This window comes from Eleutherodactylus coqui, chromosome 1 (genome assembly GCF_035609145.1).
Source record: "Eleutherodactylus coqui strain aEleCoq1 chromosome 1, aEleCoq1.hap1, whole genome shotgun sequence".
Taxonomy (NCBI): Eukaryota; Metazoa; Chordata; class Amphibia; order Anura; family Eleutherodactylidae; genus Eleutherodactylus; species Eleutherodactylus coqui.
In genome coordinates this window covers 161,922,015-161,949,809 of record NC_089837.1, presented here as the reverse complement: position 1 = coordinate 161,949,809, position 27,795 = coordinate 161,922,015, and the positions used below count along the sequence as shown (strand labels likewise).

Here is a 27,795-nt window from a genome sequence, read left to right as displayed (position 1 = left end):
CGCAACAAAATCTTTATTTTCACTCTTTGCCTTAATACAGTGTGAAGGCTGAATCAAAATATGCACGTAATACATGTGAATTTAATGCAAAACCCACAGTGGAAAAATGTATGCAAGATTTGGACTCAGCCGGCTTCACGCTGCCAGCTGTGATTTGTGCCCATGAAACTTGGGCACAACTTGCATGGACACCCGTCTATGTGCTGTCTATCTCCACAGACACAGATGAGAATAAGACATGCAGCAGGTTTTCTGTTTCACACACCACTGCTGTACTCCGTATGCCTCTGATTTTATATGGAAGCAGGGACTGCTGTGTGCTGAGGCCGTATGGAATGAAATAAAACAAATGTACTCTCTGGCTTAGAATTTGTTGCTGCCCATCCATGTACAGCACTGCAGATATGTATCAACAATGTGTGATCACTCCATAATGGCTGGAAGTATATTGCCTCCTGCTGGTGCTGACCTGCACTAACTATGTATTTTTTCATTCCTGATGGAAAAAAAAAATCATCCTGTATACATGGGTTGGTGCTACAAAATCCACTAGGAAACTCATTCAGCTATATCCTTAACAAAACACTACTTGCTCATGCATGGCAGTCTGCACAATGCACTACATAAACCGATGGCCTAGCACAATGGATGCTTTTGTTCTACTGTATTGCTTATTCAGCATTGATTCATTATACAAACTAAAACATGTATTGGCTATATATGGGACATCCTTTCTTGCATATAGAAAATTGTCTGTTATCACACCCGTTACATTTTCATCTACACAATTAGTTAAATGGGAATGAGATCAGAACAGTCACATTGGTGAAGTAAGAGCAGCAGCCATTTTAAAAGCAAGAGGACATAAACTGCAATCCCTGAGCTGAGCGTGTGCTCGTTACTGCAGAAATGGCAATGCAGTGATTTGGTGACTATGTTGCATACAGAGGCTGGTGATTCCCAACCTCATTACCATCGAATAACCTCCAACCCTACATTTGCCTCATAAAAGACAAAGAATTCTCTTGATCTATTTTCTTCTTTGCAGTTTTCCAAACCAGGTATCTCTGAAAGACCCACAGAGCCTTTTCACACACCGGGATATAGAAGAATCTGTCGCTAAGTCTGATGCAGAATTGCAGGCTGATTTGAGCAATTTTTATTCCGCATCAAGACTTGCGGAAAATTCTGCATGTGTGAAAGGGCCCTAACTGTAAAAGGAACAACTCTTGCTGCTGTTGTCTTAGGAACCAGATCCAAGGAACTCTGGGGTTCTATCAAACTCCTTTTGGGTGACACTGACAAAGACAATAATGTACTTGATTGATCCATAGGGTATGGATACAAAATGTGTAAACAAATAGACATACTGTATATCTATCTACACTACTCTTGACTTTGGATTCAACAGTTTATTTTATGGGTATTGAAGTTTATTAATAACTCATACAAGCCTATTAAAATTTTAACAAAAAAGTGAGTGTGTTAGCAGCTCATGTATTTATGTACCCATTCATTGCTTCGTATTACTTTAATATGAAGCCCGAGCGGCTAAAGTAATGCTACATGTAAAGCATTTATTCAACTCCTATTTGAATAGGGCTGGGTTTTCAAGCTTGTTTCTTTAAAACATTAGTGTCGGGAGAGTTCTAATCAAACTTACCTGAAAGCTAAATCAATACATTGCAGCAAAGCAGCCACCTTGTGGAGAAGTGGATTCACTCCATGCCAGCTGCTTATTCCCATGTATGCGACCATGGGCATTTAAAGTTCAGTGCACAAATGTTCTTCTAAAGGTCTGCACCTCATGGGAACAACAACCCAGGCAGAACTGAAAACCAGGCCAATAGCTCTTCCCATACCTAAAAGATTAAAGTGTCACTATCAAGTTTATTGAACATGCCAAAATGAACAGGCTTTGGGGACAGCACTTGTTAATGAATGTTCACACTCACACCGCTGTAACTAGTGCACCTTACTTGTTTTTCGGCTATTAATTTGAGTCAAGGTAGAGTAACTTTGGCTTGGTCCATTGAGTTTGGACTATAAAAGTATTTGTGCCTGAAGAGTGTGATGCTTGAATTTTCACCCTGAGGGTGCTGCTATACGTGCAGGGTTTTTTTTATACTGTTTTGAAGCCAAAACCAGGAGTGGATGAAAAAAAAGGAGAAGTAGTATCTGTCCTTTTATAGTTTCCCTCCTTCTAAGATCCATATTTGATTTTGGCTTCAAAAACTGCATTAAAAAACCTGCATGTGTGACAGCACCCTGACAATCACAAGGAAATCACCCCCACAGTAAAACTCCCCTTGCAAATCTATGCACAGATGGTCTTTATAGCCATATTATAGCTTGCAGATGTCACAGTTGATAGCGATTCTCCATTACATCACTGCTCTCCTCACCTAAACTACTTTCATATGTTACACAAGTGGATTTCAAGCAGGTATTATGTTCTTTTCTATAAAGCAAATGCCCTGCAAAGCTTTATCTTGAGCATGTGTGACATTCTAAGATCTGGATACAACATTCACCCTGTAAAATAAGCATGTTTAAATAATTCTTGATATGATAGACCAATAAAAGAGGTCATTTCCACTTTATTTCGAGATAACCTAGTGCTAGTCGCAGAGTAGCACCACTGAAGACACATCATTACAATTGAACCACAGTGTAAGACTTCATTGTGTAAATAGAGCTTTATTGAAAGAGATGGACAGAGCTATGTGAAATAACAGTCCGCACACAATTAGCTACAGATGGAAGTTGTGCAATAACCTACACAGCATGCATCCAGACTAAACCTGATGCAGCTCCTGCAAGCAGCTATATACTGTCCCATAACAGGATTGAAAAGTGGCTTTTATTTGTATTTTAGCTGTCATATATCTAAATGTATTGAATTACCAATTAAGACAAGGCAGAGCCTTATCCCGTCTCAACAAGGCTCTCTGTTGTCCAAAATGATATAAATTACACGTGCACTTGTACAACAATCGTTTTATACATTTGTATACCTTTGAAATCCCCAGGATCCTTTGGTTATTGAGTCTGTAAATCTGGTCTTAATGAAATTTATAAATGCAGACATTTCTAAAAAATAAAAAAAGAAGAAAAAATATACACACTTTCCATATGAAGAGGGAAAAAACATACGTACCTCACTGTATACAGTTGAAAAAATACCTGAATATGTAGTCCTCAGAGGCAGACTGTCATGTATCTGTGCATACAGCAATACATGGGGGTGCACACGCTGGATACATCAGTCATTCTGTACACATTCTGCCCATTACATAGCCAGTCTTTCTGGAACAATTCATATACTTACACTGTCTCCTTTGCAGTGGTCCCTACACTAGCAGACCCCCGCCCCTCCTACTTTGTATTTTTTCATTTGGAAGGTTTCATGTAAGATTTTTTATTTTCCTTCATTCCTTACCTCTCTGCCTTGTCTCATTCATTGCTCTTCCTAGTAATGTCCTGTTCATGTCTTGTCTCTGTCTCCAGATTCTGCTTTGCTTCCTCTTACAACCATGATCATTTTAGCACCTTCCCTTACTCTGGTGAGAGTTATCGCTACTCTCTGGTTATGTAGCCCTGCTCCCCCTATTTTTGGGGGAGGGTGTACAGTTGAAAGGTCTGAGAGAAGAAAAAAAAAGAAAACAGCATTTGAAAATAAAAAAAAAATCTGTTTGAAGAACCACCTAATTATGTTGCTGTAAATCAGATACAGTGGAAATACAAGGTAGCTAGGAATAGGAGGGACAACCAGATAGATAATGCAGGCAATGATACTAGCTACACTGCAGTTAAGGAATGGATCACCTATAAGATTGATCTCTATGACATCTCAGTCTGTTTATACCTATATTTAAATATCTGTCTATATGGAAACATAATGATGTTTCATTGAAATGTGAAACAATGTAACAGGGTCAATTTCTTATAGTGATATTTTAGAATGCTTTCCTAGTCATTACACTTGCAAGGAATGGGTTAACCGTGGATAAGCCCTTGGAGAAATCCTCTTGTGCTCTAAAACCTACTTTCTGCAGAAGCATCTCTGCTAAGATGAAATAGGGCAGCAGTGAATGGGGCGGGATCTAGGAATACTCCCCCTCCTTGCTGCCATCTGCAGTTACCTGCTGACATGAATACATGGGGGAGGGGGAGTGACACAGACAACAGCACATTGAACTAATGATCATGACACAGAATTACTGCAGCTCTGTTCACTGCATCACTGTATACAATATGGCAGATCATTCACTGTCCTCGTCCACATTTTTACAGGTTTTCTTGCGAGACCTGTAAATGTTCCACATGGAATTTCCCAAACAACTCAATCCTCTGATAGTTGCAAAAAAAAGTAAATGAAAACATTTAGAATTTCCTGGATTCCTGCATTGACTAGTAAAATATGGTCTGACTGTTATGTAAGTCACAATTATAAACAAACTGAATCTAAAAAGCTAATAACATACACAGTTGTATTGTTCTTGCTTTTAAAGCCCCATTTACACGCAACGATTATCGCTCATAATTCATTCAAACGACGGCTTTTGAGCGATAATCGTTGCATGTAAAAGCTTCCATCTTTCACTCTTTGGCTGAACAATGATTTTGAGGTGAGCAGAAAATCCATCGTTCACCTGGAGAGAGATAGCAGGGACCTGCACGCTTTGTTCTCCCCGGGAGCAGCTGATTACATTGCGTACAGCTGACAGCCCGCAGCAGCCCTTGCGAAGACAATGCAGCTGAGTGCAAAGTACAGACCACATGCTAGGAGTTGCAAACAGCTATTGGAGGCTCATCTGCACGCAAATGAAGCTGATAAAGTGCTAATGGACTTTAGTACCCATTAGTACTTTATGCAAAACAATAGCTAAATCTGTCAATCTTTTAATCTTTTGAAAGACAGTCTTTGTGTGTAAATGAGCCTTTAATGAGCACATTGAGTAAACATCTACAATTCAGGGGGAAAAGTCAGTGAACCATTGAGCTTAGCAGCAGTTGCCTCCAGCAAAACATTTCCTGTAGCTGCAAACATGTACACAACATTGAGGAGGAATTTTGAACCATTTGCATGTGTGTTCCACTTCATCAATATTTCTGAGATGTCTTGGGTGTACAACTCTCTTCAGATGATGTCACGGTATCTTAATAAGGTTAAGGTCAGGACTCTGACTTGACCATTTCATTCCATAACACAAAACTACTTCTTTTTTTACATTCTTCTACATTCTTTAGTTGATTTACTTGTGTGCTTTGAGTCCTTGTCTTCTTGTATCACCCAACATTTCTTCAGCTTGAGTTCACAGGCTAACTGCCATTACAATCTCCTGAAAAATGTTTTAATACACCTTATGTGGAAGAGGAGGAAAGAGAGGGGTGGGGCAAACCCCGTACAGTCATGTTTATTGTGAAGGGGGAAACTACATGTGTAGTGAAGAGAGTAGAGTGGTATCTTCAGTGGTGGAGGTGCTGCCTGACCAGATGACGCACCACCTGGGTGGGCATGATAGAGAGAGAGAATAGGACTAAAGCTGGCGCAACACTCCAGATTAAAGCATGTAGGAAGTGGCCAAAGGTGTGGAAAACTTCTCCTTTTATCTAATAAATGCTGATCGTGTATTTTATTAAATAAAAGGAGACGTTTTCCACACCTTTGGTCAAGTTGGCGATATACAAATAAAGATTATTATTATTACTTTCTATTTGCTTTAACCTGGAGTGTTGCGCCTTCTCCACTGCCAGTTTTTAATCCTATTCTCTTAATACACTTTAGGCTTCTTTCTCACGGGCGCCAGTTTAAAACTCCGATAACTACGCTAAAACAGCGTGGCTATTGAAACGTTCAATTGCATGAATGAAGAAGTCGCGGCTATTCTGTGCGAGTTTACACGGCTGACTGTGGTGTCTTGCAGTAAAGTGACACCGTAGCCCTGAAAACCCTTGGCCGCCAGAACAATAAAGGTGTTACGGCATAAAATGTATGGCCATTTAAGGACAGCAGAGTGTACCCGTGTGAATGACATCATATGACCCATGGGACAGAAGAGTGTACCTTGTGATTGAAGTCCAGGTGGCCCGTGCAGTAGGGCTGCTCACACCAAGACTTTGAGCGTTATATGACGGAGGATTTAAATGACAGAGCTCACACAGTTATGGATTCATCAAAGAATTCGTACCTGACCTGGGTCAGGCGGCTTTTATTTATGGCCCCCTTACATTGGGGTGTCACAGCATCATTGGACAATTAACTATGCAAGGTTATTGGTTAGTTTACAATCCAACATTTTGTAGGTCAATTTAACACTTCTTTGTGTCCATTGGTTACATCTCATTATTCTTAGCAAAGTTTCTAAATTCCAAGAAATATCATAGTTCATTGGACAGTTTTCAATCCAACCTTTAAATGGTTACTTTTAGACTTTTACATGGCATTCATTGAATACATTCTGATTCTTCATTTGCATTTCTTACAAGAAACTTTAAGTCGCAGTGAATAACATCTTGACAGGGTGCCAAGAGGCCAAGTGTAGAACATGTCCTTATCTTATATCACCATATGTTTCGTACATAGACAAGTTCAGACAAGTTGTTTTCTTGTATATTTGACGGTGTCTGTTACTGCGTAGTTTAAATTTATACAATATATATATCAATTGTCCATAATCGAATATCTTCCTTTACATTGGGAATCCCCGCAAGGATGAAGGGAGTTCCCGTGGGGACTCCCATTATCTCTGTGGGGATTCCCTTCATCCCCATAATGTTAAACTCCCTCCTCCCTTTGCCATCTGGCTCACATAGTCTGTGGAGCTGTTGGCATCCTGCTGTCAAAAGATAGGACAAGTCCTATCTTTTGACGGAGAGACAGATAAACATACCAGGCGATTCTGGACTGTGTTTTTCTCTGACAAAATCTGAAAGCCTGCTGTGGATTCTTAAAGCAATGCATAATCCATTTAGAGCAAATGGCTAGATGTTTCCCCTACGGACAAGACTGGAAACATAATGACCAGCTACCTACAGAATTTCCTGAACACCTTTCGCAGAGTCTTTGAGGGGCCTGAACATGTATCTTCAGCAGTGTCTTCATTGTTGCATCCATGCCAAAGCTCCATGTCTATGTGTCAATACACTATGCATTGCTGTACCCTGGCATCAGAACTGCCTTGGAACTGAGACCCTCTTGGCTACCTTCTTGGAGGGATTCACTGGCTAAAATTTAAAAAAACTTTCTGGCCATGACTTCCCTTCTACTTTGGATGACTTGATCTCCCTATCTTCCTAGATAGACAACCAGTTTTGGGAGTGTCACTGGGAGCCCGCCTGGGAGAAGAGGTTGTCTTCTCTGCTTCGAAACGACTTGTAGGGTGCATGAAACCTGATCCACATTCGTGAGGGCGATGAATAGAAGTTTGCCTTCAACATCCATATTGAGCACAATGAATACCTAGTTATGCCTTTCATACTATCCAATGCACCACTAGTCTTCCAAGAATTTGTAAATTATGTCTTCCGAGATCTGCTGTACACTTGTGTTGTAGTCTAACTAGATAATACCCTAATTTTCCTTCCCAGACCTGACTACCCATTGTGAACAAATGAGAACACTATTGTAACGTCTCAGAGTATATGGGCTATTCGCGAAGTTGGAGAAGTGTCGCTTTGAGCAAAGAAGCCTGCCTTTATTGGTGCCTTCTCTACACTTACTGCACCTATCTCTGTGGAACGCATGAATACCAGAGAGTGGCCACAGATGGCAGAACCAGTCTTTCTTAAACGTAAACAGGCTTTTTCCACAACTTCATTCTTCATTAGCCTGATGTATCAAAGCCTTTTCATCTTGAGGTCAACACATCCTCAATCAAGGAAGAGGAATTCCAGGGGTAAGAATTAAACTTGCAGCTTTTTTAAAGCTTTTTTCCTACAGAGAATTACTCCATTGGTGGAAGCAGACTACTGTCTCTCAAATTACCACTCGAGCAATGGAGGTATCTGCTCGTGAGTGCTAATCACTGTTTCTATCTACATAGATCATAAAAAGCTGACCTATCTTCAGACCACCCAGCATTTGAATCCACGCCAAGCCCAACAGTCTTTCTCCAACACAATTTATCCAGCCCAAATTGTCACTATAACCCCTTTACGCCTGAAGTACATTCCACTGGGAAAGACCTTTGTTCCCTCTGCCAGGCACTGTCAGATTCTGTCCTGGTGACATGATGCCAGATTGGCTGGACAACTCAGAGTTAAAAAAAAAACATTGCACTTGTGTTATTTGTTGGTGGCCTTCTTTGCTGAGAGTTTGCAGCAGGCTGACATGCTTATGCTCAAAGCAATCCCTCTTGCCAGTGACCCATGGGATTGTTGTTGCCAGTGCCAAAATCTCTGTGGCAACATATGGACTTTGTCACTGACCTCCCATGTTTCTCCAGATGTTTCTTTACTTTGGGTCGTCATGGACCAGTTTTCAAAAAGGCACATTTCGGCCCTCTGCCTGGTACACCATTTGCATCTTTTTGTGGTGTATATTTCCTGCTTTCATGGACTTGCTCTACATGCTTTTTTGGGCCGTGGTGTCCAGTTCATTTACTGCTTCTGGAGTCACTTTAAGGTTTGCTGGATAGACATCCAGTTTTAAATTGTGGGGGTCCAACACTTGGCAGCTTTTGGCAGAGGCCATGGCACTCATGCAAGCTTTTTACAGGCATACTTGTAGTGATTATTCTGTGTATTGCAACTTTGTTCCATTCTAAAGGCTTCAATAACCCCTTTGAAATGACACCTATATCTTAAACAATTATAATTACTGGATTGAAACCAAAATTGATATTCAACCCTATACACCACCGAGGTCATTATATTGAAACATTTTTCTCTATAGTTACAAGGAATTAAAAAAAATATTAAAGATTTTAAATCCTCACCTGCTGAAAGAACTTCATTACAGTGCCAGGATAACAAGTGACTAGACGTGCCTGAGCCCCGGCAGCGGCGGACAGGTGAGTATATATATATATATTTTTTTTTTTTACAGCAGCTAGGGATGATTTTCAGGGAAGGGCTTATATTTAAAGCCCTTCCCTGAAAATCACTGCAGGGGTGCTGACATCCTAGTGCTTTCTAAGGGGCCGCCGACAGCGGCATCCCATTGAAATCAATGGGAGAGCTTCGGGATCCTCTGCCACAGCTGTGACAGCCATGGCAGGGAATTCTTTACTCCCTGCAGGGAGTCTCCTTGTCACTGAACAGTGTGACAGTGCTGCCATCTGCCACCATAGGCTGCCGTCCATCACCCATAGGGTCCCACACATTAATGTATACATATCTTCAATTGGATGGCATGAGTTTATAGAGAAAAGTCCAGTGTTATGGGGCTTTCTTAAGGGAGCTTCTCAAGACATGCAACCGGCTATGAGTAATATGAACCACTCAAATGTGTAATCCTCTGGAGTTAATGATCCTTGTACTGACATTTTTTATCCTTTTGTAATAAAGACAAGATATTTTATTTGGATTCTGGCGTTACGCTAGACCTTTCTCTCTTTGATGTTTTGGTGGACCTTGCTCCTTGGGCTTAGAGTAGAACTCTGGAGGCCATGAGCTGACCTGTGCTGTTGTTTGTTGAAGATCAGTTATCCTTCAACCAAACATAGTACTTTATATGCCAGTAAGTGGAAAAACCTAGTGAGGCTTCACCTAGGAAAAAAACAGTCATTATTACTCATGTATACACAGTCCAGCCCACAAGTTTTCAGTGTCGACTAGTGCCAGCTTAGGTTGCCAGAAGTATTTTGGTAGTTACCATGTTAGTTAAAAATTCTAGTGTGGAGACAGTCTAAAAATTATACACTATGTTATATGATTCTTTGGGAACACGATTTAAAAAAAACAAAAAACAATTGGATGAAGGGAGGAAAGCCCTCCTTTGTACCAAAAAGGTTTCCCATGGAATTAAAACACTGGGAATACTCACAAAAGATCATTTTGAGCTGGTATTTAACCCCTACCAGACTGGCTAAATTAAATCGGACCGTGTCCGAAACATGTTGGACAGGCTGTGGTTCGAAGGGCACTTACTTTCACATGTGGTGGTCCTGTCCAGTGATCAGATCCTTCTACAACATGATCTTCAACCTGTATTACTCTAACACGACTTTATGTGGCCTCGGACCTGGCTCTGGCACTCTGTTTTCTAAACTCAAACAGGATGCATTTATACTATTTTGTTATAATGTCTCACATAATCCTGGCATCATGCTTGGCAATCGTCAAACATTGGAGATCGTTGGAAGCACCTTCCCTTGTTGAAGTCACAAGCTCCATTAACAGCATGTAACGCTTGGAAGAGATATTTTCATATAGAAATCCCACCAAAACTAGCTTGTTTCCCTCATGGGTGGATTGGAAGGAATACACTGTCTCAAACCCTTTATAGGACACTAAAAATGAAGCATGCCCATGTAGGAAATTGGTTTACACGCCCGCGACGTAATGTACGCCAGTTTGTGGCACATACTATACATAAATCTGTCAGTCCAGTGAGTGAGTGAGTACACCTCCTCTTCACATGTTCCACCCATTTTTCTAAAAAGTGGTGGCGTGGGCGCAGGAGGAAGAGAAGTCGCAAAATGTTTGTGCAAGTTGGGCTTGTGCAATAAGTTCCAACTTTTCCACAGCAGTATTCTGGCATAGAGTAGTTAGTTGTCGCTCAAAATTCACTCAAACAAACAAACGTATGCGATAATCTTTACGTCTAAACGCAAGCCATTGTTCACTTTTCGTTTGTCACTCAGTTTCAATCTGCATAAAAATCATCATTGGCTCGCTCCCTTCTTGTTACGTCTAAACACTCCCAGCTCAGTGTTTCACATATGAATGTGAACGCATTGAGCGCGACACGTTGCAAATTGTGTGCCCAATATGAACACCTGGAGTATCCAAATAGACCTTATGAGCATTTAAAAAAGACAGTGTGTGCCGTCCAACTGTTTACTTCTGATACGGATAGAGTTTGGGACGAAAGGACTCTGGGACACTGCCCCACGTCCGACCTGCATGAGGGAATGCTACCAAACACAGTTTTAGCCAACATAGATGTGAAACCAACCTTACATTGAGTTGTGTGGATACTAACAATAGCTTGGTCAAACTTGAAAAACCTTTACAGCATGATTACAATAGTGTTCTTCTGTGTATTGCAAAATTATTCCAACTCTTTGCAACGCATCTTGGTCAGAAGAACAATATTTCTCCCAATTATTACAGTTTTACTATAAACAAACTTTTGTTTTGATTCAGTGACCTCTATTAGGGCTCATTGCCTTGATTTTGGAGCGTATTACGTATTATTTTGGAGTCAATGAAAGTACATGCATATTAATTGATCCGTTCACATTAGCGTGTAAACACTGCTTGTTGATACACGCATGAAAAAGACCGCAGCATACTCTATCACGCAGCGTGAGCCTAATTCTTTTGGGTACTGGTGCATTATGTCTCCACCGGAAGTATGGGTGGAGACATGGGTTGGCCGGGTTGAGTAACAGGGAATGGGCAGGTCACCCCCTCAGCTGCGGATTGGCTGATGCCCACCCACCCACACAACTCCTCAGAGAAACATGCACTGGGCCTTCCACTGACAGCTCACACATTTCCTCGCCCTCCTCCCATCTTCTCTCCTGGCCCCACTGTGACTCTCCCCACTTGGCTCCCTGGCACCACTGTAACTTTCCCCGACAGGCTCCCATCTCGCCTCCTGCTGTTACTCTCCCAACTGGGCTGCCATGTCCGCTCCTGATGTTGCTGTAACTCTCCCTGCTGGCCTTCCCGACCCCACTGTCACTTTCCCCGCCGAGCTCCCATGTCGCCTCCTGACCCCGCTGTACTGACCCCGCTGTGTCACTGTCTGGCCGCCGGCCTCCCATGTCTGCTCTCGACCCCGCTGTCACACTCTCCCCGGCAGCCTCCAAAGCAGCCGCTTGTCAGCCGCGAAGTAACTGGCCGGCCAGGAGGTAGAGCACCATCTGCGGCACTCCCGGAGCAGCATGCAGACGGCCCTGAAGACGGCACGGTACCATTGTACCTTGTCACACTGGAAGCTAGGGGTTTGACAGGGCTTGCATGGAGGAACGCCCCTGTCATGCCCCTACATCCCAATTGGCTGTCAAGGTCGTAGCAGTGTGTCTATGGATTTTTGCATGGGCTGGAGGGTTAGGGTTAGTTTTCCTGTTAGGCTTACATTACAGCTAATAATGTAAGCCAAACTGGAAAACTAACCCTAAACCTCCAGGCCAACCACAACTTACTCCTGGAGCAGGCGTCCCCCTACCATCTCCCCTGCCGAACTGCTCCCTTCCAGCACCCCTGAAATTATGCTACTGGCACGGCCCCACCAATCCCCCTGTTCTCTGCCTCTGCCCTGCTAGGTCCCCTGCTGAAGACCTGCCGCTGTCACTTACGAAGCCTGCGAGCATCTCTGCTGGCGACCCGCTCCCTCACAGCTTGTGACAATGTGCTACTGCTGCCTCACAGCTCCCACTGTGATGTGGCCGCTGATACCTGTGTCCCCCGCCATGTCTCTGCTGGTGTGCTGCACAGGCTCAGTGCTCCATCCAGCTCCGTCCCCCGCTGTGCCACTGTTCACTGCTGTGTTCCTGGGCGCTGCCTCTCAGGGCTCCGGGTTGAGGGGCAGCCGGTCCATGATGTGGGGAGCTGGTGCGCTGTGGCCGCTGAGAGCTCTGTCCTCCGCCGTGTCTCTGACGCGGTGCTGGCTCACTGCTGTGTCCTGGGCACTGGCTCTCAGGGCTCCCAGTTGAGTGACAGCCGGCCCATGATGCAGGCAGGGACACTGAGGAAATACATCACCTGATCAGCTCCTGGGGGCGTCACCAGCCTGTCAAGCTGCCTGTATCCTGTCTCCATCCATACTTCCAGTGGTGACAAGATACAATATTACCAACGGCACAGCCGCACAAAGTAGGAATCTGTCAGCCGGCAAGTAACAGTGGGGATGGGACAGCACAGACCAGGAGTCAATTGGCAGCTAGGGGCGTGACCGGAGCATTACCTCAAGCTCTGCCCGGTCAACCCCTAGCTTCCGGTGTCGACATATGACACCAGTACCATTCTTTTGTTTCGGTAGAGTATGCAACGCTGTCCATACGCAATACATTGCGTACAGGCGACGACACATATGCAACCTCACTGTGAGACAGAGCGGGGAATTTAATAAAAAGACAAAAGTCACACTCCGCATGACCGCGTGTGTGAGATAAGCTGTCATGCGCAGGGTACTCGCTGTCATACGCGTTCTCTGCTGGCTCACACATATAGTCGCGTGAATGAGCCCTAATAAGTTATTTTGTAGTTTAGCATTATTTTTTTGTTTTTGGATGTTCCTATTCCACTCACAGAGTGGTGCGTAGGATGATCATCCGGTAATGACTATATTCCCTAGCACACTGAGCTGTTTACAGTCTGAGGTCATATCATTCCATCGCTCCACCCCTGTGTCTCCTCACTGTCTGGCTCCAAATGTAGAGGCTCACAATGTCCTGTTTCAATGCCACTGTCTGGATATCCTGAATCCAGCTTTTCTTCCGTTATCTTTTAACAGGAAGTTGAATGAAACAGGCCAGTATCTTTGTTGCATTTTTAACCCCTTAAGAACCAGCCTATATTAGGCCCTAAGGGTTTTCTCTGGGACTTTGCTATTGGTGATCTATCCACAGGATAGGTCATCGACAATTGATTGCTGGAGGTCTATTGCTCAAGACCCTCCCACCCCCCTTCACCTTCCCCACTCAGCCGAGTTGTCAGTGGGAACAGGGACGAAAGCTGACAGCTCGTCCACATTGCAGCAGATCGGCTTGCTAAATGCAGGCACAGCTTAATGCAATTACCAAGCCAGATCGCATGCAATGCGGATAGAGCTGTCAGCTTCTGACTCCAGCACCGTTGACAGCAGGGCCAACGGCTGAACACCAGGGGTCCCAAGCAAGAGACTCTCACTAATCCCTATTGGTGACCTATCCTGAGGATTAACAAAAAATTCGGCACTCATTAATGCTGCAGAAATATTGTTCACATTTTTATTTCTTCTACACAATCCAAAGTCAAGATTCATTTGACGCATCGATCAATTCAAGATCTTCATCAGATATTCACGACTGCATAAAAATCTGCATAAATATCTTGCAGATATAGATGAGTGGCAAAGAATAGCAATTGACTGTGGATGGTGTATTTGGATGTTTTAGGGTGCTTTTAGACGGAATGATTGTCATTCAAACAAGCAAAAGTAACAATAATCCTTTTGTTTGAACGCGAGCCAATGACTGAAGGACGAACGAGAATCATGCATATCTCGTCGTTCATTTTATGCACATAGGGAATGTGAAACACTGAACAATACTGAACGAGTCAACGATGAATCTGCCTGTCTAAACAGGAAGCACGAGAGCGAACGAGCTAGAGAAGACATCACTGGCTCGTTCAGAGAATTGTCCAGTCTAAAAGCACTCTTACACGGGACGATTGTTGGGCACAGATAATTGCTTCTGTACTTTTGCATGATGATCACTCAGTTAATGGAGGCGGGCCAGGCCGGGGATAGTTTCAACTGCTTGCCTCCATTCACAGTAAACAGGCAGTTGTTCGAAGATAAACGAGTGTCTGTTTACACAGGGCGATCGTAGTTTAATTTTTATACCTGCACAATCCGTACAACAGCAAAGTTTGTCGTTCAGATCAAGCAGGCATTTACACTAAACAATTATTGTTCCAATTCCTGCAATCCAGTGAGAGTCTGAACGATAATTGTACAGTGTAAAAGGGCCCTAAGAAAAAAAAATGCAAACAATATTTCTGCAACATTAATGAGTACCGGATTTTTGTTCATTATCATTATATACATTGGGACTCAGTTTTTTTTTCTTCTGCTTTTTGCTATATTGAGAATACCAACCCCAAAAAGATACACAGATTAGGAATATATAAAAAATTTTTTACCAATAATATTAAAATATTACTATTTAAAATGTATAAGTTTCACAAGAGAGTGCAGCCCTCATGCAAAAACAGTATATCATCACTCAAATATGCATTACTATAATGGTTGATGTCCCACATGCGTGCTACAATGTATTACAAGCATCATATCACAATACATTAATAGCAGTCACATGTTACCACGCAAAATAAATGAACATACTTATACCATATGTAGCACTGACCTAGATGCGCACCCCGACACAGTGTTTCGCCCAGAAGAAGATTTATCGGTCGACAGCTGGCCCATGCATATATCAAAGTGCTAATGACCACTTTTCCATGAGTGCATTAAATGCTCTGCCCCTGATCACATAATGGTGATGTTATTGCAGGTCATAAAGCATAAAACATGCAGAGCCTTAAAGCAGCCATGTGCTGACAGGACCTGTGATGAGGTCACCATCATGTGATCAGTCATAGGCTCTTAGCTCCGCCCCTGATCACCTGATGGTGACTTCATCACAGATCCTAAACCAGAAGAGGCCAATGAAGAATGTAGGTAGCAGAGCTGAGTTTGGTGTGTGTGACATGCACATGTAGCAGAGCTGTGTGTGGTGTGTGTGATACATGCAAGTAGCGAAGCTGTGTGTGGTGTGAGTGACACATGCATGTAGCAGACCTCTGTGTGTGTGTGACACGCATGTAGCAGAACTGTGTGTGATGTGTGTGACACAAGCATGTAGCAGAGCTGTGTGTGGTTTGTGTGACGTGCATGTAGCAGAGATGTGTGTGTGACACGTGCATGTAGTAGAGCTGTATGTGTGTGATGGGCATGTAGCAGAGATGTGTGTGTGTGACACGCGCATGTAGCAGAGCTGTGTGTGTGACATGTGGATGTAACTGAGCTGTATGTGATGCGTATGGAGGAGAGCTGAGTTTGGTGTGTGTGACATGCACATGTAGCAGAGCTGTGTGTGGTGTGTGTGATACATGCAAGTAGCGAAGCTGTGTGTGGTGTGAGTGACACATGCATGTAGCAGAGCTCTGTGTGTGTGTGACACGCATGTAGCAGAACTGTGTGTGATGTGACACAAGCATGTAGCAGAGCTGTGTGTGGTTTGTGTGACGTGCATGTAGCAGAGATGTGTGTGTGACACATGCATGTAGTAGAGCTGTATGTGTGTGATGGGCATGTAGCAGAGATGTGTGTGTGACACACGCATGTTGCAGAGCTGTGGTTGGTGTGTGTGATGTGCATGTAGCAGAGATGTGTGTGTGACATGCACATGTAGCAGAGATGTGTGTGTGACATGCACATGTAGCAGAGCTGTGTTTGGTGTGTGACACACGCATGTAGCAGAGCTGTGGTGTGTGTGACACACACATGTAGCAGAGCTGTGGTTGGTGTGTGTGATGTGCATGAAGCAGAGATGTGTGTGTGTGACATGCACATGTAGCAGAGCTGTGTTTGGTGTGTGACACACGCATGTAGCAGAGCTGTGTGTGGTGTGTGTGACATGCGCATGTATCAGAGTTGTGGGTGGTGTGTGTGACATGCACATGTAGCAGAGCTGTGTGTGTGACACGCGCATGTCACAGAACTGTGTGTTACATGCACATGTAGCAGAGCTGTGCGTGGTGTGTGTCACATGCATGTAGCAGAGCTGTGTGTGGTGTGTGTCACTCGCATGTAGCAGAGCTGTGTGTGGTGTGTGTGATGAGCATGTAGTAGAGCCTTGTGTGTAACACGCACATGTAAGCAATGTCAGTGACTTCATTATAAGTCCTAAACCAGCAGGTTTTAAAAAAGCAGCTGTGTGCTTACAACTCCAATCTCTTTCACGATATTATATTAGTAAGTGGCGCATTGCACCATCAGAAACATTGGTACTATAATTTCCTAATTACTAACTATGTAATATCACTGTAATTGTATTGACCAGCAGAATGAAATTAAAATATAATTTATGCCACACAGGTAATGCCCTAAAATCTAGAATTGCTGTTTTTTGTTTGTCTTACCTCACAGATACTGAATAAAAAGCAATCAAAAAGTCATTTGTATCTCAGAATGGAATCAAAAAGCTACAGATTGTCCTGCCAAAAAATAAGTCCTTAGACAGCTCTGTCAATGAAAATATTAAAATGCTATGAGTCTTGTAACGTGGTCACAGGGAAACATTTTTTTAAAGTGTTTTTAATATGCAATACTAGTAACATAAAAAACCCGATATAAACGTGATATCATTGTAATTGTGCAGATCTAGAGAATAACACTATAATTAGAGATGAGCGAGCACGCTCGGATAAGTCAGTTACTCGAGTGAGCCTCGCTCTTCTCGAGTAACTGCATTCTTGTCTGCATTCTTGATCTCTCCCCCCCCCCCCCAAGCACACTTGGACAAGAATGCAATTACTCAAGAAGAGCGAGGCTCACTCGAGTAACTGACTTATCCTAGCGTGCTCGCTCATCACTAATTATAATGTTATTTTTACCACACAGTGACGAAACCTATAAAGTAATGGTGGAATTTCTGTCTTTTTTTCCAACCCCTTCAAAATATACTCCAAAGGGGTACCATTTTAAAATACAACCTGCCCCGCTAAAAGAGAACCCCTCATATGGCTTTGTTGACATAAAAATTAGAATGTTATGGCTCTTTCCAAAGAAAGCTAAAAAAAAAAAAAATGACTTGGTCATTAAAGGTGCTTTTCACATGGGTCAACTGTAGGTCAAAATTGCTTTCACGTAGTAGCAATAGTTCAGTGAATGTAGGTTGAACACTCCAGAGATCTCATCCAATGCCTGCCTAAATTCAGTAAGCAGCTAATGAGTGACTCAGAGCCTGTTTACACAGTGCTCAACGTTGCTCATTAGCCATTTTCTTTTAGTAGGTAGAAACAAAGCGGCTAGCAACTAATGAGCGATTTCTTGCTCAGTAGCCTGTCGGGTCCTGCTATTGCAGGGGACGACTGTTGGTCAAAATTGCTCAATTTTTCGGTCGATAGTTGGCCCATATAACAGCACTCAGCTGCCCATATATTCAATATTTTCGCAGTGGCACTATGTGTATTATTTATTGATTTGCTATTATAAAAGGGGTTTTCCAAAAATAGCATTTTGGATAGGAATGGTGGTGCGCGTGCATGATCACTGCTTCATTCACTTCTACAGAATAGAGGGAGATTGCCAAGCCCATCTTTCACCCTATGTCCCATAGAAGTGAATCAGGTGGTGGTCATGCATGTGCCCCACGGCTCCATTCCAATAGAGGATATGGTGCGCACAGGCCTCTGAATTCTTAAGGCCCATTTAGACACAACGATTATTGCTCAAAAGCCGTCTTTTGAGCGATAATCGTTGTGTGTAACTGCACTTACATCGTGCAGTTTTCATTATCCCATTGCTCATCGTCGTCTTTCAGCATGCAGAAAGACGACGATGAGCCTTATCAGGGATTCACAGCGGGATACAGCCGATACTATTGTTTCAGCTGTATCCCGTTCCCTAATCACAGGCTGGGTATGAAGAATAGAGCGGTCCAGCTCTGTTCTCCATACCCGGCACAGAGCACTCGGCTGTATAACAGCCGGCGCTCCATGCAGAAAACAGCTGGGTGCAGAAGGCAAGCGGGGACACCCCGCTTGTCTTCTGCATCCTCCGCTCCGAGCGCTCGGCTGTATAATAGCTGGGCACTCGGACCAGGAAACAGCTGGATGCAGAAGACAAGTGGGGACACCCCACTTGTCTTCTGCCTTCTCGCTCTGAGCGCTCAGCTATATAACAGCCAGGCGCTCGGAGCGGGGAACTTCTGGATGCAGAAGACAAGTGGGGACACCCCACTTGTCTTCTGCCTTCTCGCTCTGAGCGCTCAGCTATATAACAGCCAGGCGCTCGGAGCGGGGAACTTCTGGATGCAGAAGACAAGCAGGGACACCCCACTTGTTTTCTGCATCCTCCGCTTGGAGCGCTCGGCTGTATAACAGCTAGGCGCTCCATGCAGAAAACAGCTGGAAGCAGAAGGCAAGCGGGAACACCCCGCTTGTCTTCTGTATCCTCCGCTCCGAGCGCTCGGCTGTATAACAGCCTGGCACTCGGAGCGGGTAACAGCTGGATGGAGAAGACAAGTAGGGACACCCCATTTGTCTTCTGCATCCTCCGCTGGCCTCGCAATGTGATGGCTTATCTTGAGCGATCATCTTGCGCTGTAAATGACACAACGATTATCGCTCAAAAGTCGCTTAAGCGACATCCTTTGAGCGATAATGAATGTGTCTAAATGGCCCTTTAGGGGTCCTTAGCGATTTGACCCTAGCAATCTGACATTTAACCTTTATCCTGTGAATAGAGGATAAATGTTATTAGTATTAGAAAACTCCTTTAGTGTATGTTTGCATGTGGTGAAAATGCTGTGGAATGTCTGCAGTGGATATTCTGCAGAATTTCCGAATCCAAAACAGTCAATTGGCTAGGATTTTGACTCAAAATCAGCTACATACCCACAGCTGATTTCAGAGTTTACAGCACTCACCTCCGAAGTCTTTGGCTGTTAGTGCTTGCTTAACCTGGTGGCTTGTACTGAGCGCAGCACTACTGGCCACTTCCGCATCAGCTAATCAACGGTGTGCCTGGCAAGCGAGGGGACCTAAGAAGACAGCAAAAGCTTTTATCTAGAAGCCCAGGAGAACTGGCCTAATAAGTGTAGGTCTCTATGTAAAGGCCTGCTGTAGATGCTGCTGCCGCGGGTGAAGGGGCAGAGTTGGCGCAATAAAGACTGTCAAGGCTGGGCGTAAAGGCTTGTGCAGCAGCAGCTGCTGAATGAGTGAATGTGGGCCTAAAATGCTGGCATCAGCTGACTGTGTAGCCCAGCCCAAAGAACAGATGACTGGTATAGAGCACCAAAACCAGGCCGCAGACAACCCATGTGGCTCATGGCATTTAAGCTTCAGTGAGTGGGAGGAGACGGAGGTTGCCTCCATGCAGTGTCGGGGTCCAGTGTGAGACAGTGCAGCAAATCGGTGTGACAAGAGATGCAAACTCAGTTCGGGGACATTGCATGACACAACCTGTAGAATGCCAGTCTGAGATGAGGAGAGGCATCGCCAGAGGTCCAGCCAGAAGAGTGCACACGTGGAAGACAGAGTAGCCACTAATGCCAAGAGACAACGCTGCAGAACAAAAGCGCCTGGTGCTCAAAAGTCATTGTCAGAAGCTGTAACCCATAAGACTTTATTTTTGTGGATATTAGGACTTGTTATCTGTGTGTTGGGAGACTGTAGCCGGACGGTGGTAGGCTTGTTGTAGTTGTTTCGGACTATTCGCAAAATTAAAAGTAATTGTGCCTTTCTGTGGAGTGAACCCACATCTATCAGACATGGGTAAAACTTTTATTGTGCCCTGCGAAAACTTGTGTCGCCTTCATCTGTCCACTGCCACGTCATTCACAACACTTGACCTCCATTACAGCCCTCCTTCCGTTAATGCTCATTATCACACACGTTACTGGGGTAACAACATAAGAAATTAAAAGGACAACAAACCATTAGCTTGACGTGAAGAAAAGCAGTTGGTGTTTACTCCAAAACCAGGTCCTATATTTGCCATAACTTCAGAAGACTACAAGAAATATTAGTGAATGTAGATGACACATGAATGAATAGCGAACAAATTCGACCCCAAATCATTTCCGTGACACATTCACAACAACATAAACAGAAGCCCACGCTCCGAACTAATGAGCACCGGAGAGCTGGTTTAGCTGTTGATATGACTGCTTGTAACATGGAGAAAAAAAACGTAGTTACAGCTTTCCCCTGCGTAGTATGGTGGCTTTATCTAACCCAGTGGAGGAAAGGGGTATAAAATATTGGGATAAGCTGCAACTCGTGTATAGCACATTCATTACAGAACGGTCTGCGTCAAAAAACGGTTTTATCTCAGCAAAATAGTTGGATGCAGAATGCAACCTGACCGCTATTGAAATATGACGTATGGGGCACGCCTTATGTGGAAAGAGGGTTTACTGCAATCCAATTAATTGCCGCACAAAAAACATGACATATCCAAAGTGTATGAACATACCCTAAAAGTAGGATTAGACATATGACCCTCTCCACTGGTTTATTATACTATTCCATAAAAGCGAAAACCCCAGGGTACCTCCTACAGCAGAGCCTAAAACCTCGTCTCTTTGTTGGAAAGCTACAATCACTACTTAGTGCTAGCAATTTGTCAAATGGACTTGCAGAAAACCCAGCCCTAAGAGACTCTGAAAGAGTTAAATCCGATATTAGTGATTAATGGGAAGCACAGGGAGTAGGAGGGGAAGTGTTGGGCGTGTTGCCACAGGACCTGGTGCCAGGGGAGTGGTAAGATGTCACCGCAGATGGTTGCTATGGAAACTGTCCTGGTCCCCGTTCCCCAGCCTCCTCCTGCCTTCCCAAAGGCTGTGGGGTTAGTGTTACCTAGGAGACTGGTTGGAGGGATGTGTATTGGGGGCTGGGAGGTGGAAGAAACGTATAGAGAGGAGGAGGGAACATTAATAGGGGAAGAAAGGGAAGGTGTGGGAGAATGAATGCAGGACTAGGGGGAGGTAAGGAGGATGACAGAAAGGAGGAAGAATAATGAGACAACAATACTATGAAAAAGCAGAGGGCGAAGCAGGGTCGTGCTGTACAGTAAGGGACAGCAACCTGTAGAACAAATATAAACCCTCTTCCAGTCTGTAGAGATGTGTAATCCTACGGGACAGAAAGGGTTACCAGCAGATACATTCTAGAAAGTCTATACCCAAAGAGGATTTCAGCCTCTCTGGAGAAGGAGGGACCTGCCTGGATCCTTTGTGGCTTATAAAGCTTCCTAAAATAGCTTCCGTGTAATGAAAAGCAAGGTCTGTGGATTGGAGGAGGAGAAGCGCCAGCCTACACCACAGGGGAGGGGTAGTTCATCCTATAAGGATGTTTATAAGCATAGTCATAGCACTGCTAAATAACACAGCCTGGAAAACATCTCCTTTCACTTCATTTTTATCAGCTCAAGAATTGGAGAACTGGAACCTCTCGTTAATATTGGAATAGTTAAACGTGTTTCCATTCTATTAATTCCTTCACACTGTTTCCAGACGTTTGTAAAACAAGATAGAATTGGCTAAGCTCCTTACACAGCTAAAGTCTCTTGGTTGTATTTACTTGGTAGGAATAGGATTAAAAACTTGCTGCAGGCATGTCAATAAGCCACGTACTGCTGTGTCATATATTTTATATCCAGTGCAACCTAAAATCCACAATTATAGTTTATCAAGTGACCTAATATCGGAATTCCCTTATGGAACTAAAAGGCCGTCTACTTAGCACACATCTAAAACTTACATGCACGCTTGATCTGAGCATGCATGTTATTGGGAAAGTGAGGAAGACAGCTGTCCGTTAAACAGTAGTCCGATCACCTGCTATCTTATGTGTGCGTGGCCAAATGTAGAGGTGATCTACACTATATGGGCAAAAGTATTTGGATACTGCATGTTTTTCAGAAAAAGTGCTTTATTATTCTATTTAGTAACGTGTCGGCCCTCCTTTTGCTTGTATTAAAGCGGTAACACGTCGAGGCATACTTTCCACAAGTTCTCTGTAAGTCTGGGCAGGAATAGCCCATTCCTCATGCAAGGCTGTGAGAAGACATTGTTGTGAAGATGGGTAGCGGCACTGGCGTAATTATAGGAGATACAGGGGATGCGGTTGCACCCGGGCCCATAAGGCCTCTCTTTTCCATATAGGGAGCCCAGTATTATGAATAAAGCATTACAGTCGGGGGCTCTGTTACAGGTTTTGCACTGGAGCCCACAAGCTTCAAGTTACACCTCCGGGTGGCGGTGTCATACCTGTCGCTCCAGTTCGTCCCACAAGTGCTCGATCGGATGAATGAATGGCTATTACAAAATGAGCAGCTTTTGTTTTACCCATGCCCTTCCCAGCATACCGTTCGGCTAACTCAGTATTTGCTGATTTTCTGCAGTGTCCAAATACTTTTGTCCATATAGTACAGGTAAGAAAACAAAAGAACAGCTCTGATTGCTTGCTGTGAGGCCTGGTATTGCTATTAGGCCACCTTTAGACTAGCATATTGGGGGCCCATATTTGCGCCCATATTCCCAGACTGCCCATGGCTTTAATGACCCGAACTCAAAGCATTATAGATCCTAAAATGCAAGCCTAATACGCTCGACTGAAAGTGGCCTTTCACTAAGCTGCTTACTGTACTGGAACAGGAAGTAGGATTGTGGGAAGTTTAGCTGTTCTGGTTTCTCTTCAATTATTTTGAGAATGTGCTTGTCAGTATGACTGTGGGGGTAAAATGAAAATTCTGCTTTTTACAAGTGTTGTGGCTCTATCAGTCCCCATAGTTTCACTTACTTGAGTGCTGCTGTTCTGGACATCACTGCGGTTGGTGTTTTTGAGATTTTCTGTGCTGACCACCGAATGGGCAGTTGTCATGTCATCAGCACAGGTAGGAACTCTGGCATAGTGGAGGATAGTAGGGGTTTTCCAAATCTACATGTTCCCCTGGCACAGCACAACTTGAGGAAAAACTTGCTTTAATCCCTCAAATAGGTTATCCAAACTTTAAAAACTGATGATCTATCCTCAGGATAGGCCATTTATTGTGCCCATAATACAGGCACACGAGTCTGCTTGTGTTACACTTGTTATACTGGCCTAAGGTCTCAGCATATGGCAGCACAGAACATCACACAGACTACAATACGATACTTAGTGCACTTCCATGAGGGACAGTAATCTCATTGAGGCTTTGCTTCTTGTGGGTAATATTTAAGTAATACTTAAGTTAATTTAAGTAATATCACATACATAACCCCATACCACAATTTATTTTTTCAGGAATTCTTAAGGAAAAAGTTAATATCGCAGACATAGTGAAGTGCAGTAGAGCTAATATAATGAAAATCCTCTGCTAGATTTTTTAGGCCCAATGTCCATGGGTGGAATTGAATTGCGGACGATCTGTAGTTCAAGCCACCCATAAACCAACATGGGCATCTGCAGCTGAATTTACGCATGCGGATTTGTTTTGCGGCCCTTTTGGTCCCTATAAGAAATCACAGCATGCTCAATGTTGCTGCGGTTCCCACACGGACAGCTTCTGTTGAAATCAATGCAAGCTGTGCGATCCGTGGCCCCCCCGCAGCTGACACTGCGCACAGGCTGCGAATCCCTCAAGAAAGGAGGAGATAAAAAAAAAAAGACTTGGCGGCACACTAGCCAGCGCTTCCGCCCACATCCGCAGTGGAGAAGATAGAAGACCCGCAAAGCTACGCATAGGATCTGGATGGGTAAGTAGTGTCCTCGGCCGTGGGCAGGGTGGGATTCCGCAGCGGGCTCCTGCCTGCAGAATCCGAGCCGCCTGTGGACATGAGAACATCATAGAGCAGCATACACTTTATCACTTCATAAGAAAAACTGTACTAACCTATCAATACTATGTTGGAAATTTACTAAACCCAGCCTTTTCTGCACTAGTCTTAGTACAGTGTCTCAGGACACATGGCACGCTGAATGCACTTGACACATCTCTGGCATACATTTCTGGTATAATTTGGTGTAAATTATAGTTAAATCTGTCGGCTCTGGTAGCCATGCCCTCCTGATAAACCCCGCCCAGTTCCAGGACTGGTGCATCAAGGAGAAAAGTCGCAAATTTCTGCATAAATACAGCTTTTTTATGCAAGAAACTGCGTAAAATAGTTTTGAAATGTGCCCCTATGTGTTGTGAAGCAAGGTCAAATGTTCTATCACAATCTTCCTTGACCACTCTGATGTTGATACAGTATAAGTAGACCATTAAATTTTAATAGGGCACTTAAAATGGTTCACCCTGACTAGAGCAGTACTCTGCTTTCTGCAGACAGATCACAAGGGCTCTCTTAGGGGAGATATTCCTCTAAGCCATTACTGCAGGGTTATGTTTTATCACCACTGCTGTATGGTAATATATTACCTGGCTCTAGGAAACATCCAATGTCACAGTCTAAGCTACGACTGCTGTACAGACCACACTCATTTTTATCTGGCCATTAAAACAGCCACTGGAGACCAAGCATCAATAATAAATGTCTGCCGAGCTCACCTGAAAGATCTGATATATATCAGTGATACTGGACTGAAACTAAACCCAAGCAGGGCAGAGCTGTTTGTGAGGACAGGAATTTAAAAAAAATAGGATAACGGGTATGCAGAAAATAAATTATGGCACAAGTGTGGTACTGCTATTTGTTGCAGATTTTCAGTGCCAGAAGTAACACAAAAACTGTGCTATAAATCTATAACATTTGGACATATAGCAGCTCACGTCTTTTGTTTAGGTCTCATTCACATGAGCATATTGTGCAGCGTATTACGTGCAAAAAATAAAGCTCATTGATCTCAGCCTCTAGCCCCGCCCCCTCTATATTTGCTATAGGGATTCTCTGTGAGAAGCCCTATAGCCCCGTCCACTCTATCTGCGCTATGAGGATATCCCTTGGGGATCCCCATAGCAGGGAGAGAGAGCGGAAATATGGGGGATTAACCTATAGCCTGGTTCCATCTCTCCCTGCTATGGGTTAATCCCCCATAGCTCCGCTCTCTCTCCCTGCTATGGGGAAATCCCGAAGCTGTGCGGGGCTTCCGCTTTTTCTCCTTCTGGAGCAGCTGCACTTTGTAAAGTGCAGCTGCTCCAGTGAATTGCGCGATTTTCATGCAAGTATAGCTCGGGTCTTCTGCGCATGAAACAGTGCCCATTCATGTGATTTAGACACATCTGAGCGGCGATTTTATTTGCGTGCCTATTGGTGCTCATCTGACAAAGGCCTAAATCTGTTCATTTTTATCTAGAGAAATACAAGAAGTAAAAACACTGTATAAAACTTCCTTTTTATGGCTCATTTGCCTCAGTATACATGTGGTAATTACTGGACAATTGTTTTCACTGGTGATTTAACTATTTGTAGATTATTGTCATTGGGTCAATAGAAATCAGCAGTCCATACACTGGCTTTTTAGTGAGTCAGTATTTTACACTAACATGCAAAAAAGTCATGGGGCAGGAAATAATATTGTATAGCAAAGTATAGCAGCAATACATGGCATTGATTCCACAAGTGGACAGAAGAGTCTTAAAGTCTGGAAGAATGTTGAGCCATGGCATCTGGATAGCCACCCAAAGCTCTGTGGTATTTGTAGGTGCAGGATTTCAGGTGGGAATAGACCTCTACACCACATCCCAGAGATGTTCAATTGGGCTCATGTTGGGAAAACCTGCAGGCCACCCCACTCATTGGAACTCTCCAGAATGCTACTTGAACCAATTCCAACCACTTGGGTTTGATGGCATGATGGCTTATCCTGTCGGAATATGCAATCATGGTGGGGGTACATGAAGTCCATAAAGGGTACTGATTATGTGTTTAGGTACACCAGTGTACCCAACCTATACCATCAGAACACACCCCACACCAAAATGGAACCACCACCAACCTGCACGGTGCCTTGTTGACAACTTGGGCCATGACTTCATGGGGTCTGTGCCACACAAAAAACCTACCATCAGCCCAAAACAAGTAGTACCATGACTCATCAGACTACACCACATATTGCCAGTCCTTTAGGGTCCAGTTAGCAAGCTGACGAGCCTAGGTAGGCACTGTGTCTGGTATTGTGTTGTCATGAGACACTCTTTTCCAAACAGAGGATTCATTGGAGGAATTGCTGCTGCTCAGAGCTATACAAGCAAACAAAAATAGCGAGTGTGGGAGTATGCAAGTGTGTTGTGATCTGAAGTGTGTCAGATCAAGTGACTTTAAATTCAGGGACTTTACTTGGCCTGTGGAATCGGTAATTCCTTGATTTTCCTAGACTCTGACTCCTGACTCCTTCATAAATGACTCATGTTTTTTAAAGTGATAAATTTACTGTTTTAACATGGTAACATCAGGCTTTTTATCACCATTACAATTACATAATCAAGCTATTTCGAACAGAAAATACATTTATTGGAATGCAATTTCACAAACACAAAATTGTACTAAAGTGTAACTATGCAATACACTATGCGTTTAGTAAGTGGGAAAAAAAGTTTTCAACAGAAACATAGTAAACAAGATTTGTGTAGCCTATAATTTTGTTCTCAAAAATAGTATTGCCTCCATCAGATCCTCCTTCATAGATAACCTCAAGTCTGATTTAATTATGCTCAGTGCCTTCTTCCTCATATCTGTAGAGGAGCTTCACTACTGAGCATATGTAGATAGTGCAGCACAGATTCATCTCAACTAAAAGCATTGAAGAAGCAGGATAAGGATACTTAGTGTAATGGAGAGGAAAGGCAATAACTGATGTTCTATTGCTGTTTCCACATCCTAGTTATCAATGACTTTGATAAATGGGGGCTTACATGAATAAAACATATATTTATAGGGCATTTCAAATTTTTCCTAAATTCCTATGAAAGCAAATATGCAGTAAATTCTGCACTGAATTAATTATACCCTACTTATAATATACATATATATATATATTTAACTCATTGTAAAAAAAAAACCTCAAGCACCTATAAGGAGTTGTCGAAATCAAAAGAAACTATCTATGTTTGATTCTAACATTGATAGATTACAATTATCAGACAAAAAGGATAATTTATTGCAGAAAACTGGACACTTGAAGGGAGGCCCTAGGCCACATGTGTTAAACACAAAGACCGCGGGCCAAATCCAGCCAGCTGCCTCATTTCATGTG

General features: G+C 43.5%; 1 long non-coding RNA gene across 1 annotated transcript; it reads right to left on the bottom strand.

The window, feature by feature from the left end:
• Positions 1–1,406: 1,406 nt before the first annotated feature.
• LOC136627526 (uncharacterized) lies at positions 1,407–4,085 on the bottom strand. Its single transcript, XR_010792800.1, has 3 exons — positions 4,050–4,085; positions 3,443–3,642; positions 1,407–3,093 (listed from the first exon to the last, which is right to left on the bottom strand). It is a non-coding gene; the product is annotated as an uncharacterized lncRNA (long non-coding RNA).
• Positions 4,086–27,795: the final 23,710 nt, after the last annotated feature.